At 33.7% G+C, this 13,575-nt stretch overlaps 1 protein-coding gene across 43 annotated transcripts in view; it reads left to right on the plus strand.

The window, feature by feature from the left end:
- The window catches only part of ZBTB20 (zinc finger and BTB domain containing 20), a 780,465-nt gene that overhangs the window by 283,540 nt on the left and 483,350 nt on the right, over positions 1-13,575 (plus strand). For 5 of the 43 annotated variants that reach the window (XM_086676296.1, XM_086676300.1, XM_086676295.1 and 2 more), the window contains one exon: positions 9,531-9,592. The exons of the other annotated variants lie outside the window; for them this stretch is intronic. The gene's annotated coding sequence lies outside the window, so the exon portion shown is untranslated. The remainder of the gene's footprint in view (positions 1-9,530; positions 9,593-13,575) is intronic. 43 annotated transcript variants of the gene reach the window in all.

Raw genomic sequence — 13,575 nt, forward strand, 5'->3', positions numbered from 1 at the left:
AATTCCTCTTGTGTATGAAAAAGGAAGGTTTGCCTAGCAGGTAATAAGTGGTAGGACTTTATGCCCACCAATCAATCATTCACCGCCTTTGCATAAGGGACCATGGACTCTAGAATGTGAAAAGGAAGCCTTGTAATATAACTTATGTTGAATGTAGTAGAGCAGCTTATGATTTAAAAGCATCCTGTGGTGAATGCTTTTATCATGTGAATAATCACCCCCTAATTTGCCTGTTTGGTAAGTTCAGAATTTGGCTTTTTGAGTCTTCTTAAAGCAAAGAGTACACCTGCACTCTTCTTCCCACAAGACAGTAGGGTTTTCATGCTGGGCTGACTTTCAGGGAAATAAGAATGCCTCCAGGATTCAGCATGGCATTGGCTGGGAACTGGTAAAACATATGAGGGTGCTGTAGTCAGGGAGAATATTAATTGTACTTTATGATGCATACATTTTTAAAATATTTATTTTTTGAGAAAGAGAGAGAGACCGTGAATGAGGGAGGAACAGAGAAAGAGAGGGAGACCCAGAATCCAAAGTAGGCTCTTAGCTGTGGCACAGAGCCTGACGTGGGGCTCAAACCCACAAACCGCATGATCATGACCTGAGCTGAAGTCAGCCGCTCAACCGACTGAGCCACCCAGGCGCCCCTGTGATGCATACATTTTTAATGAGCATGCAAGCTCATGTAGATCACCTGACTACTAGACCGTTGGACATAGGGATGTTGCCTACATTGAAGAGTTGGCTACTTAAAAGCAATTTTCCCCATATCTCTTTTTCTTTCTCTGAAATTTCAATGGAAGTCAACATGAAATTATGATATGATACACAGATCCTTTGGGAAAAACCAAGTGGCATTGGAAAATTGTGCAATAGAAAGAACACCGGATCAGGAACGCTGAATAATACCTGCCATTACTAACTGCATGGCCTGGGAAAGGATGCCACTTGTTTTTCCTGTGTTTTAGTGTCTTAATTGTGAAATAATCATGTTAGACTGAGATCTGCTGTGTAACTTCTAGCTAAACATTTTAGTGCATCTGATTCATAAAATGAGGTAGAACTATTTTGTTTCTTTCCAATAGAAAGACTATAATAGGAAATCATAGAAATGATACTTATGAATAGTTAAGAGGTTTTCTTGTTGCCAATCAGCAATACTTGTCACTCTGCCTCAGCTTGAACCCTCTTTGCAGATGTGAAGATTTATAAGACATTTTATTTTGCTATGATAGAGAAATGAATATGAACGTGGGCAAACTCAAACCAAATAGGTCTTTTCTCCCATCACCCAGCAAACATTGACCTGTATTTGGAGAAACTTGAATGTATTTGAGAGAAAATGACCTCACTCACAAATTAATTACATCTAGGGCTAAAATAATTATATCTTTTCATCGATTCCCTTTATTTTCACAGTATCCATGGGAATTTTGCCAATTCTTTATAGAGTGCTTTAAACTTATGTATAACCAACTTGGATGAAGCATAGTTTGAATATATGCTGGTGACTCTATCCTCTGCAGGTTGAATGGGGGAATAACATGTATCAGATGTGCGTGCTTAAATATCTGGTGCTTCTCACAGAGGGCCCCTCATAAGCTCAGAATCCACTTATTTTCCCAACCTTTCATGCTGGTTGCAATCCATGCAGGATGTTGAAAGGAGCTGGAATTCACAGATGGTACTGGTTTGTCTTTTATCAGATGAGAAGTTAAAACATATCTTTATACAGAATCATGCAGTATAAAGGGCTACTCTTTGGCCCTGAATTTATTTGTCAAAAGCTTCAAGCCAATTTTTGAGAGAAACTGTTTAACTTGATTCAATTAAAGAATAATGAAACTTCAAACTTAACCATATTAGAAATGCAGACAAAGCCTTAGTATTCCATAATCATCTTCAGAATTATCCGATCAACTGTAAAGATGCTAAAGCCATCAATATTGCAAGCATGCATGATGAGAGGTCACCGTGATGCCAGGCATAATGGCCAGTGGCCATCAGTGGTTCAGAACTCTTTACATTCTGAAGGTGAAGAAGAAATTTACGTAGACTTTAATTTTGATTCTTAAGAAGAGCATTGCCATGTATGATCATATGCTATTGCCATTTTTTAAATGTGTAGGCAAACAAAAAACATGCTCAGTCTTCCTAATAAATAAAAAATAAACATTAAAAGGTAATCACAGAAAACAATTTCCATGTTCCATTTTTTCTTAAGAATGCAGCAAAAACAAGAAGCATATAGAAAGAAAGAAGCTAGCATCAGGAATAATTAGAATAAGTCATTTAATATAAATTCAAGAAATGTGAAAACTATAGTCATAAAGGAAAATTGTCTAACATATGGAGTAGAGATTATGAATTAATTATATGACATTTTCTCGGGAATATACTGCAGAAATTTCTATACCCAGTAAAGGATACAGACATATTTATTGAGTACTTATTCAGTGCTCAATATTAGTTGTTATCATTAAAACAAATAATAAATATATAAATAATTGCTTGAGATTGGTTCCGCTTGACAGTAAGACTACATCTACAGGTCCTATAGAATAATGAAAATCCTTTCAGTAGATATATAAATTATGAACCAATTACAAGATCAAAATTGTGTTTGCAAAAATACATTTGCAAAAATAGCTTCATCAGTTAACCCCATTTAAGCTCATTTTGATTTCTCAGGAAGTTTCTGTGGTTACCTAATTAGAATGCAGACTTTTGAAGACTTGTGAGATCTCTCGTGGGTCTTACATTTGTGAAGCCTACAAATACCGGTAGAAACAAGTCAATTTCAAAGGGAAATAGGAACCAGGCTCAAGGTTTTCTTGAAGTATCCTTACATTTATAATGAGGTATTGGACATGGGTTCCATGATGGAATCCAACTTGTGGGAAGGCAGAACATTTTCTAAGCAATATTTGGTTTTCTTATTGGAGAACTGACAACTCATAAAAGCCCAAGAGCACCCTCTAGTGAAATTTCTGGAGTAGACCTAGGGGTTTGCTCTTGACCTCTGCTCTCCTTTCAAATGACCTTTGATCGCCCACAATATAGAAACTGGATTTTTACTTTCTGACTTTATCTTAAAACAATTTCCAGATTGCAAAGAAAGTGGTATGGTCGTCAAGTATTTCTAGTGGTAGAAATGCTTAAATGATAGAACCTGATATTCCATGTTCCCATGATTTTTTTTGATTTTACTTAATAATACCAGCCTGCTGCACATGACTTCTCCTATAGTCATATGTTAAAATAGTTTCTGGAACAAATATAACTAAATAAATACTGGGGAGCATGAGAAATGTTACTGAATTATAATACTCTTGCCCTTACCTCCACCTGTTTTATGCTTGCCACTCTTGGTTTGGGTACATAATATCCAGGAACTTCTTTAGTATTTAGCAATATTAGAGGTCAAGGGGAGCAGGCTGAGATAGTTAAGTCAAGGTCAAAAAGTATGGGAGAGGTCAAAAAAGATTAAGTCCAAGTATTCATGCACTTCTTAGTTTTTATATGATCTGATTACTACCAAGATATCTTGAGCAGGAATGAACATGACATATCTCACAATGTTCAAGATAGCACCTTATTATATCAGAGCTGCAGCTAGAGAGATGAGTACAAAGCAGGCCCAATCTTTGCTGTAAATTAAAGCTGTGAATATAATACCATTCATTTACATCAATGGCTGTTATGTAATAAATGAAACAAAGCAAATCATGACTTGACTTTGTGGTAGCATGCTATAGAATGCTATTTTTGGAAGGAAACTTTTGAGATCTAAATCTCCCCATATTGGAAAAAAAATAAGCAAATGGATGCACTTAAATGTTAAGTTAACTTGCCCAAAATTATACAATTTGATAGTGGTAGCTTCAGGACTAAAATATAGGTTCCTTGTGCCATTCTAGTGTTCATTACTCTATAAGAATCCACTTACTAAGAGCTTATAATGTCATTTGAAACCATTTCATTCTCACTGGTTATTGGTTTTTATGCCTCTAGTAATTTATGGATATGTCTTCACACTTACAGTGAGAAAAAAAGTGTGTGTACCTTCTAATTTCATCTCTTTTCTTTCTTTTTAAAAAATCTTTTGAGAGAAAACATGCACGCACAAGCGGGGAATGGACAAAGAGAGAGGAAGGGAGAGAGAAAGAGAGAGAGAAAATCCCAAGCTAATAGCACGTGCTAATAGCACAGAGAAAATCCATGCTAATAGCACAGAGCCTGATGTGGGGCTCGAACTCACAAACCGTGAGATCATGACATGACCTGAAAAAAGAGTTGAACCCTTAACCAACTAAGCCACCCAGGCGCCCCTAATTTCATGTCTGTTCAATCTCTACTTTCATGAATGAAGAATAATACATGGAAGAATTTACATCTTTTGGTTAATATTAGGAAGAATACAAAAACATAATAATTTGATAGGTGTGATATTCTTGAAACACGGTGGCACACTATGTTAGCTTTGCACACCGAAAAAAAGTGGGGGGACCCATAAGTCAGTTTGATAGTCTAGCATTACTGATAACCACCTCCATGATTCTGTGTTCTAATAGTACTTACTCCCTAGTGTTGATGGAAGGATTGCATGAGTGAATGCATGAGTGAATGCAAATAAACCATGTGGAACATAGTTGGCATTAATTAAGTGCAGTATCTATATTAAATGTTAACATCAATTTTTTTTAAAAAAGAATAAGAATAAGGATATTACATTCTTAGCATTATCCAGTGGAAGTCAGAGCTATGACTCCTGTTAAATACTTTTTAGGATTATAGTATGATTTCTTGAAAATAAAAAACAAAAAATTCCAAGATCTCTCCCAATTGTTGCTTTTAATTGAGAATGATTATATAAGGAATTGTCATTTGTCAAGGCATACTACATATTATTTTGGTAGAAGTTTCTAATTTTTTCAGTTCTCAATTAATTATATTTTTAGTCTTGGCTTTAACCTTAACCTTACCACATGTGACCTTAATATTCACCCTTTCTTTCATATTATTGATGATGTTTAGTAAGTGAGGTGGTTGTGTATGAGAACTCAAGGCACAATTATATAACTTCAGTTTTGCTGTAAAGCTAATAATTTAATGAAGTTCTTTCCCTTATTCTTTGCATACTTTGCTATTTCTCAATACACAGTGTTGGTATTTGGAATCATAAAACCAGCATATATTAGAACTGGAAGATATCACGGAGATCAATAGGTCTGATTCCTGTCTTTTACAGATGAAACTGACACCCCAACAGCTAAGGTAACTGATGGGGTTTCATTCTCCATACTGACTGTTTTCATGATAGAAGACCGTAGTCTCTTATTTTTCTAAAAAGAACTGAATCTAGAGAACCAGTTGTTTAATTTTACACTGATATACCCTGAACCAATAGATTGACAATATAAGTCAGTGTTATCTATGAATGGACAATACACAGTTTTAAAAATCTATCTATTCAGTAGGACAATATGCCATGTGTGCTTGCCAGCTTTGTAATTCCTGTCACTCTACAGTGATGTTAAAGCCCACACTGAAACTCGTAAGTGATCATCTTTAAGAATTCTTCTCCAGCCATGCAACTAAACAGTCTCAGTAATGAGACTACATGGTCTCTGCATGGTCTACTAAATACTTGTAGGAAGTGGAACCCCCTTCTGGAGTTATGAGAGAAATATCACTTCGAAAATGCCTTTAAAAGTGCTCCAGCATAAACATTACACTGGAACATTTCATTAGCTTTTTGAGAACAATAAAGAAATGTGGAGCATAATAGGCTAATATGTTTAAGTGGCCTTGGTAGAACCCTACTTAACTCAGTGGGATTTTCTGCAGCATGCAGAGGTGGAAAACCATTCCCTACATATTTATTGTGTAGGACTGCCTCCTTCTTTATTGCATGCAGTTTATATCAAAGGGAAGTGACTTTACCTGTAATTCTAAAATGAAGAAAGTCTCAAAATACAAGTTTTAGGAAAATCAATATTTAGATATGATGATGGACAACCAGCAGCGCTGGCTTTTGGCACTCGGGCTATCTGTCAATAAAGATGGAAGAGGGGCCAAGTTCAATCTCATTATTTCCTAGCCTCGTAAGTGTTACGTAGCCATCAGGGTATTAAGATTCGTAAAGTCTCTAAATTCCTGAAGTAAAAGGCAAGATGTAAGCCAAATCTTATTGGTCACAAATTGCAAAACCTAATTAAATTAATAAAAATGTTCAGTTACCTAAGTCAGCAATAAAACTTTTCTGCACAATATTTTGAGTTAAGTAAAATGATAAGTTAATGAAAAATATAAAAGGGTAATTTTTATGGTTTTATTAAAATTCCATGAGACTGCACTTAATATATTCCTGGACTTCCAGTATAATCCTTTCCAGTACTCTTTATCTCTCTGAGCTTCCATTTTTCTCTGTCATAAATTGGGACTCATTAGGCTTAGGAACACTGTGATCATTGTGATTTTCTTGAGCTTGTAGGGAAAAAAAAATGGGTGTAAATTAAGCCCACAATTATAACATTTTAAATAAGTTCAAATAGACATTCATGATGACAAATTAAAAGTTTCCCTATAGGTGTTGGTTTTCTTTGTGTAGACAACTTGTCACCAAAATTTATTGAAAAGTAAGAATTCCTATTTTTATGGCATTGAATTAATGATACAAAAAAAAGCCTCTTGACTGACAGCTCTAGTGGCTGAAGTGGCATATTTAAACCATTATGTTTGTTTGTTTCACTTACTGTCAAACTCTGTCTTAGAATTACTATCAACTGGTTATAATGATAGATGGAATCTGTCTTTCAGTTCCAGGATATGTTTTGTATCAAAAGTTTTTCTTCATTGGTTTTTGGAATCTATAGGCAAAATAATACATAAACACAAATGTAAATCCCAGCTGTAATTGTTTCTCAGCATTTGGTGACATCATAAATCCCTTAAGATTTATACTCATATTGTATTGTAAATATCACTAGAACCATTCAGTAGGAGGATGAAAAAATCTAAACCAAACTTGAAAATAATGCATATGCTTCTTCTCACTATGAGGAGCGTTTCCTAGCTACCCTATTTACCCCAGTGGAATTTTACAAAAATGTTCCTGGCGCTCAAAGTTGATCTAACAAAGAATCAAGTGGGTTTAATTTAAAATTCACTCCTAAATATGTTTGCTGGTTTTGAAATTCTGATTTTGTGCTTATGTAATACAAAAACAACTTTGGTTTTAAAACGAAAATTGGCAAAAATAGTAGTGCATTATTATGTGTTCTAATCACGTATGGTGTTTTGAAAAAAAGGATTCAAAATTGACAAAATTATTTCATTGGCATTGCAGTTCAACTGCATGGCTTTTCTTTCCCACAAGTTGCATAAAGTACAAATAAAATCAAATATTTCTTAAATGTGTAGTATATGAACTTCTTGATTTTCATAATATATAATCTAGCAATTGCACTAAAGACAAATTTGCATTCTGTGTTTTTGCATCCTTTGCCTTACGGAGTTTACTATGTTGCAGTTTATGGTCAAGTCTTTAGTGTGCTTTAGCATCAATTTTAAAGTGTCTGTGGTTCTCAAAATCAAGAGTTGCCCCCAGTAATATGGATAATGCTCAGATTCTGATATCAATGGCCCAGGCTTCTTTGATTTTTCTTATAAGTGCTTTTTTTGGTAAAATATATAAACTTAGAAACAGAAGTTTCCTTGGCTCATATTATACTCAAGAGACAATGATGATACTGAAGTCCTTTTCATAATCAGGGCCTTTGTAGAGATTGTCCAGGTAGTCTTAGCCAAAATATCCCTCTCATTGTACTCTACTCCAGGGCAACATGTGGCGTGCCAGCTGGATGCCCTCCCTACATGCCTCAGGTGGCCACATTTCAATGGTGTCTATAGAGCACAGGCCAAATTCTCATTCTCTGTGTTAATCAGTGGGAGAATTCCCATAGAAAATGGGATGGGAGCATATTTTAGGAAAATTCAAAGAGATTATCCAGATGATTAGGCCAGGACATTGTAAATTCGGGTTTTATGTAGGATTTCTATAGCATTATCTTACTTGACCAAAGAATGATAAAAAATTTGGATATATTTAGAAATTAAAAGTAATCATGCTTTTTATTCCACTGTGATTTCTCCAAAGATAATCCTACAAAAATTTTCTTTAGATACAATAGAAACTCATCTTGATTTATAACATCAAAGACAACTGATGTACCTAGTAATATAATTTGATTGAACTTTTTCCCATGATCTTGAAAGGATCTGAATTCTACTTATAGAAGTCTCATTATACCTCTCTTTTCAATTAAATTCTAATCAATTCTACAAGTATTTAGGAAGTGCTTAGTATGTACAAAACACTGAGATAGAAGCTCTGAATAATTCTGTGTATGATACTTAATATGTGTAACATATTTTTCACGTTCATTATCTTATTGGTGTGGTAAAGATTCACTTTATAATTATTACTTATCTAAATTGCCTAGATGATACTATATTTTGAATTTAGGGTAGAGTTTTGTTTTTGGTGAGTCCAGAGACCATTCTAGAAGTACATTTAGTTTCTCTGGAATGAAAAGATAAAGGCATATCATTATATCATTTTATTAAGCTGAGTTGGGTTGAAAATAGTGGTGTTTCTGTTGGTTTTATATGTCATTAGGCTCAGTCTCCAGTGCATTTGTAATGACCTAATTGAAAAGATTTGTCAACATGTTCACAAAAACAGTTTATTTTCAATTTTAAGGCAATATTCATTTATTGTATTTCATATAATATCTTTTTTAAGATCAAAACATTTGATTTCTCCATTAACTACTCATATTTAAAATTATATCAAATTCTACTGTTCAGCCATGAAGTCTGTAAGTGCTATACAACTGATGGAGAATAGGTCTGAAAGCTATTATTCTCCATTTAGCATATACATTATTCTCTAATATTGTTGCATCTAATGTATATTGAAATGTTCTATTTCTATATTAATATTACATTATAAAGTCTTATTTCTACATATTTCTGAGATTTTTCAAGTCATTTCCTCAAACCTACTTTGTAAATACTTTAAAACAACCTCAGTTTTATTTTTATTTACCTTACTTCTCTTATCCATAGTGTTGAAATGGGATTTATTCTTTAGCATTTTTAATATTTTCAAAAAATTTAAAGAGAAATCATCCTCATTTTAAGCACTGAACATATCATTCTCTTCACAAACCCAAACCTCAAAAACAGGTAGGAACATCTTTATTTGCTTTATTTCCAATATCAAATTTGCAAAAAGGCACTCTCTTGGTAACCTTCAGCTATGTCACCCTGGGTGTTTGGCCAGAGGGCAGTCATGTTGACCCCATCTGCAAAGGCTGGCTAACCTAGAATCTTGGACTGTTAGAATCCCATTCATCAAGGTCCACATAAAGTAAGGTAGGTGGGAAGCAGGAGGACAGATGGTAGGGTCGGCAGCAAGGAACTTGTTCGTTGACATTGATATAGACCCTTCTTCTTGCCAGAGTGACTCCATGGACTTGTTTTGGCATGGAAGACTAGGCCAAAGCTATCGTCTTAATAGAAGGTGAGCTGCAGGCAAACTGGAGAGATCCATGCACAGTAGGTGTTTAGGGTTGGCTTAGATTTTGTCTATCAGCTTGACTGTCATACATACTTGATTGATGTGCAGTGGGGCTTGAAAGTGCTGCATTGATGTTGAGGACTGTGTCATAAGGTTCCTGATATGGTGCACATGTCTGAATGGAGTTGGACATTGACTATCCTTGCCTATGCCAAGCAACACCAGACTTGAGTGCATTATTCTGCAGTTGAGTAGCAGATGGTGAGTGCAGACGTTTGGAGGGGGTGTGCCTTCAAACACAATATGGAGCCAGCAAACTTACTTAGAAGGTTACTGCATGTCTTGACTTTGGCAGCTATTTTTTAAGCACTGATGAAAAATCTAAGTCCTATCCATTGTTACTCTCAGAATATTCAGCATGGCTGGTGTTCCAGGCAAAGGAGATGTGAAAATCAAATGCACTATTCACTGTGTTGGTCACAGTTGGTTGAAGGTGACTTCTTGGTGTTGGCTTAATGGGCTAGATAAACATTCTCAGATTGAATATTACTGAACTTGATACCAAAATAGTTATTAACAAAATAGGTAAACTTCATGTAGAAGTGGTCAGAGAAAGGGCCAGCAGAGCATTGGAAGAGCGTTGTGGTCAAATATGGTACTTAAGAGTGACTTTATTTTCCTTTGCTTTTAATTCAGGAGATATATTATGTTCTTTGGAAATAAAATAAGAAAATCAAATATCTCAATAGAAGTTCCTTATGCACAAAATTATGGAGATCCACAAATGAATGAGCACAATAATTCCATATATATAAGAAAAGTGATTTCTATTGGTGTTTGTTTTCCCGAGTGGGTTCTGAACACATATAAATTCATTTTAGGTTTAAAATAAAGGTTTTGAGTTTTTATTTTCAGCTTAAAACATAAAATATGCTCATTGCATATAATTATGGAAATAGAAAAAATGTATAGTGCATAAATTTAAATCAGGGATGAACAATTCTAAGATTTTGCTCTGCTTCCTTCCAATTTTATGTATATTTCTAAGTGGATGTGGATGTGTGTGTGTGTGTGTGTGTGTGTATTTTCTTTAAAAATTTTGGATCATATAGTCAATATTATGCTTTTTTCAATTAGCATTAATTATATTATTAGTTCTCAGCATCGTGAAATACTTTTAATGGCTGCACAATATTATGTCTTATTTATGTACCAAAAACTTTTAGACTTCTCCATATTTCACATGTAAGTTATTTTCCACCATTTTTCCTACTACTCTGACAACCATTCTTACACACATACTTTTATCTACATCTTGGATTATGTTTTCAGCATCATTTTTAGAAGGTTGATTTCTGGGGTAGTGTATGTAAACTTCTCAAGGTTCTTTTGATAACTCCTCCCAAATTGTATATGAGAGTGCTTTTCTAAGTACACTCTTACCTCCTTTGAATAGTATTATTTTACAAATATTTACTAATTCAGCAGGCAAAAAAAAAAAAAAAAAACCACCCTTGTTTATTTTGTTGTAATTTGCAACAATTTGATTAATATGGAGCTGGAATGTCTTTCATATGCTTATTTGCCATTGTTTTTTTTTTTTCTTACTGTAAATTGTTTGCTCCTGTTCTTTACTCAAGTTGTTGTCTTGATGATTTGCAAGATATTTAAAATGTTAAATCACTGCTTTTGTCAACGTAATGTAAAAATGTTTCTCCCAGTTTTCATATTCCATTGAATAGTTTTTGTTGTTGTTGATGTGAGAAGCAACACAATTCTATTATATTGCTTTCCCTATGACTGTGCCTTTGCTTTTATCTTCTTTTTACCAGCTTGAAGTCTGATAAGAACTCACCATTTTTCTGGTATTATCATGATTTTATTTTGTATTTTTAATTTTCTATTCCTTCCAGAAACTATTTTAGCCTAAGGTATGTGATAAGCATCTCGATTTTGCTCCCCATAGTTAATCAATTGTCCCCAAACCATTTCCCAATTGGTACCATCTTTATTGCTTACTAATTTTTATCAACATTAGGATCTATTTTTGAATTATCTGTTCTTTCACTGGTTCTATACTGTTTCCATTAGAGCTTCATTGTAAGTTTACACATCGGTTAAGTCAAACCTTCCTTATTTTTCTTTTTTCAAAGATACTTGGCTGTATTGTCACCTACTCATTTTTCAGAATTAACTTACTGCATTCAGTTTGTAAAAATGTTCCATTGGAATTTTTATTGGAATTTTATTAAACCTATAAATTAATATCAGTATCTTTGCAATATTGTCTTCACATTCAGCAGCATCGTATGTTTTTATTTATGTAATGTTTTATAATAAATAAATTGTGTCTTTCTATTCATATAGGTACCCAAATTCTTTATTATACTTAAGTAAAGGCATGCTATGTCCTTGTTGTTGTCCTTAATTGTGTATATTCCAAGAAAAGCCATATTTTATTTATAATAGTTTTGTTATGATTTGTTAGGATTTTACATAATTTTTAAAATTTTTCAATGATTCCAATAGTGCAGCCAACATTCATCTTCTCATATAGATACAATAAAAAGAAAAGGAAAAAAAATTTTTTCTATGTGATGAGAACTCTTATGATTTACTGTCTTAACAACATCATTGTATATCATATAGCAGTGTGTAATATTTATTATCTAGCTACTTTATTCAACTTTCGTAATAATTTTTTAGTTAAGTTTTTTGTCTTGAGTTTTTTAAGGTCATTAAATTATCTGCAAATAATGACATTATCATCTTTTTTCCTTTTTATTTCTGTTTAATACCCTGTTTCATTACTGGAAATTCCAAAACAGCTAAGTAACCATGAAGATAGGAAGCATCATTGTTCTTGATTATGTGGTAATGTCTCTAGTTGTTTGTTTGGTTTTTTTTTTCCCGTAGTCACAAGGTGGATATTAGTTGTTGATTTAAGACATTCTTTAGAAAACTATTTCTAACCCTTTCTTTGTTTATTAAGAATGAGTGTTGAAGTACATTACATGCCTTTTTGAATAAATATTTTTAAACTCTAACTGATGGACATAGAGTTCTATTGTGATGTCTTTTTCAATTCAGGTCAGTTCTAACACACATTTATTCAGTACTTACACTATGTGCCAGAAATTGTTTGCTGGGCATTAGAATTCAGATGCATAGTTTCTTTCTCTAAAAACATAGGATTATTCGGAGCATGATAATTCAGCAAGGGATTTATAGTAATTGATTTCCCATTATTAAATTGTCCTTGCATAACTAGTAAAACATCACATTTAGTATTTTATGAAGAACACTTTGAAGGCTTTTATAAACCAATTGTATACCATGTCAAAATGTGGATTTTAAAAATTGCTAAAACTAAAATTATTATTTAAAATCAAAATTATGAGTTTTTACATCTGAAATAATAGTGTTCAGATTCTAATCAAGAACATCTATAAAACCTGGTACCGTCTCATAAAATTCATAGACCTCTATAATATAGATTGCGTATGTTCTATACAATCAGCAAATTGGAATTCCCAATCATACTTTATCACTTCTTATATCGTATGACACAAATGATATGGGATTTGGGGGCAAATCACTTTTATGACGCCAACATTGTGTTTTCATTTCTCTGGGAGTCTTCTGTATTATCTGTGGGATTTAAGTGTCCACTTACATTGATTTATTTTCAATGAAGGTTTTTTAAATTAATTTTATTGCTTTAATGGAGTTTAGCATAATGTTCCTAGTTTTTTCAATCCACTGTTTTAATTTATTTTATTTTTCAGAATTCTTTATTTTGTTCTTTTATATAATATGCATGAGCATCTGATATTTTAAAACTATACCCTTTTGGGGCGCCTGGGTGGCGCAGTCGGTTAAGCGTCCGACTTCAGCCAGGTCACGATCTCGCGGTCCGTGAGTTCGAGCCCCGCGTCAGGCTCTGGGCTGATGGCTCGGAGCCTGGAGCCTGCTTCCGATTCTGT

Source organism: Puma concolor, chromosome C2, assembly GCF_028749965.1.
Source record: "Puma concolor isolate L17-30 chromosome C2, mPumCon1.1.hap2, whole genome shotgun sequence".
Lineage (NCBI taxonomy): Eukaryota > Metazoa > Chordata > Mammalia > Carnivora > Felidae > Puma > Puma concolor.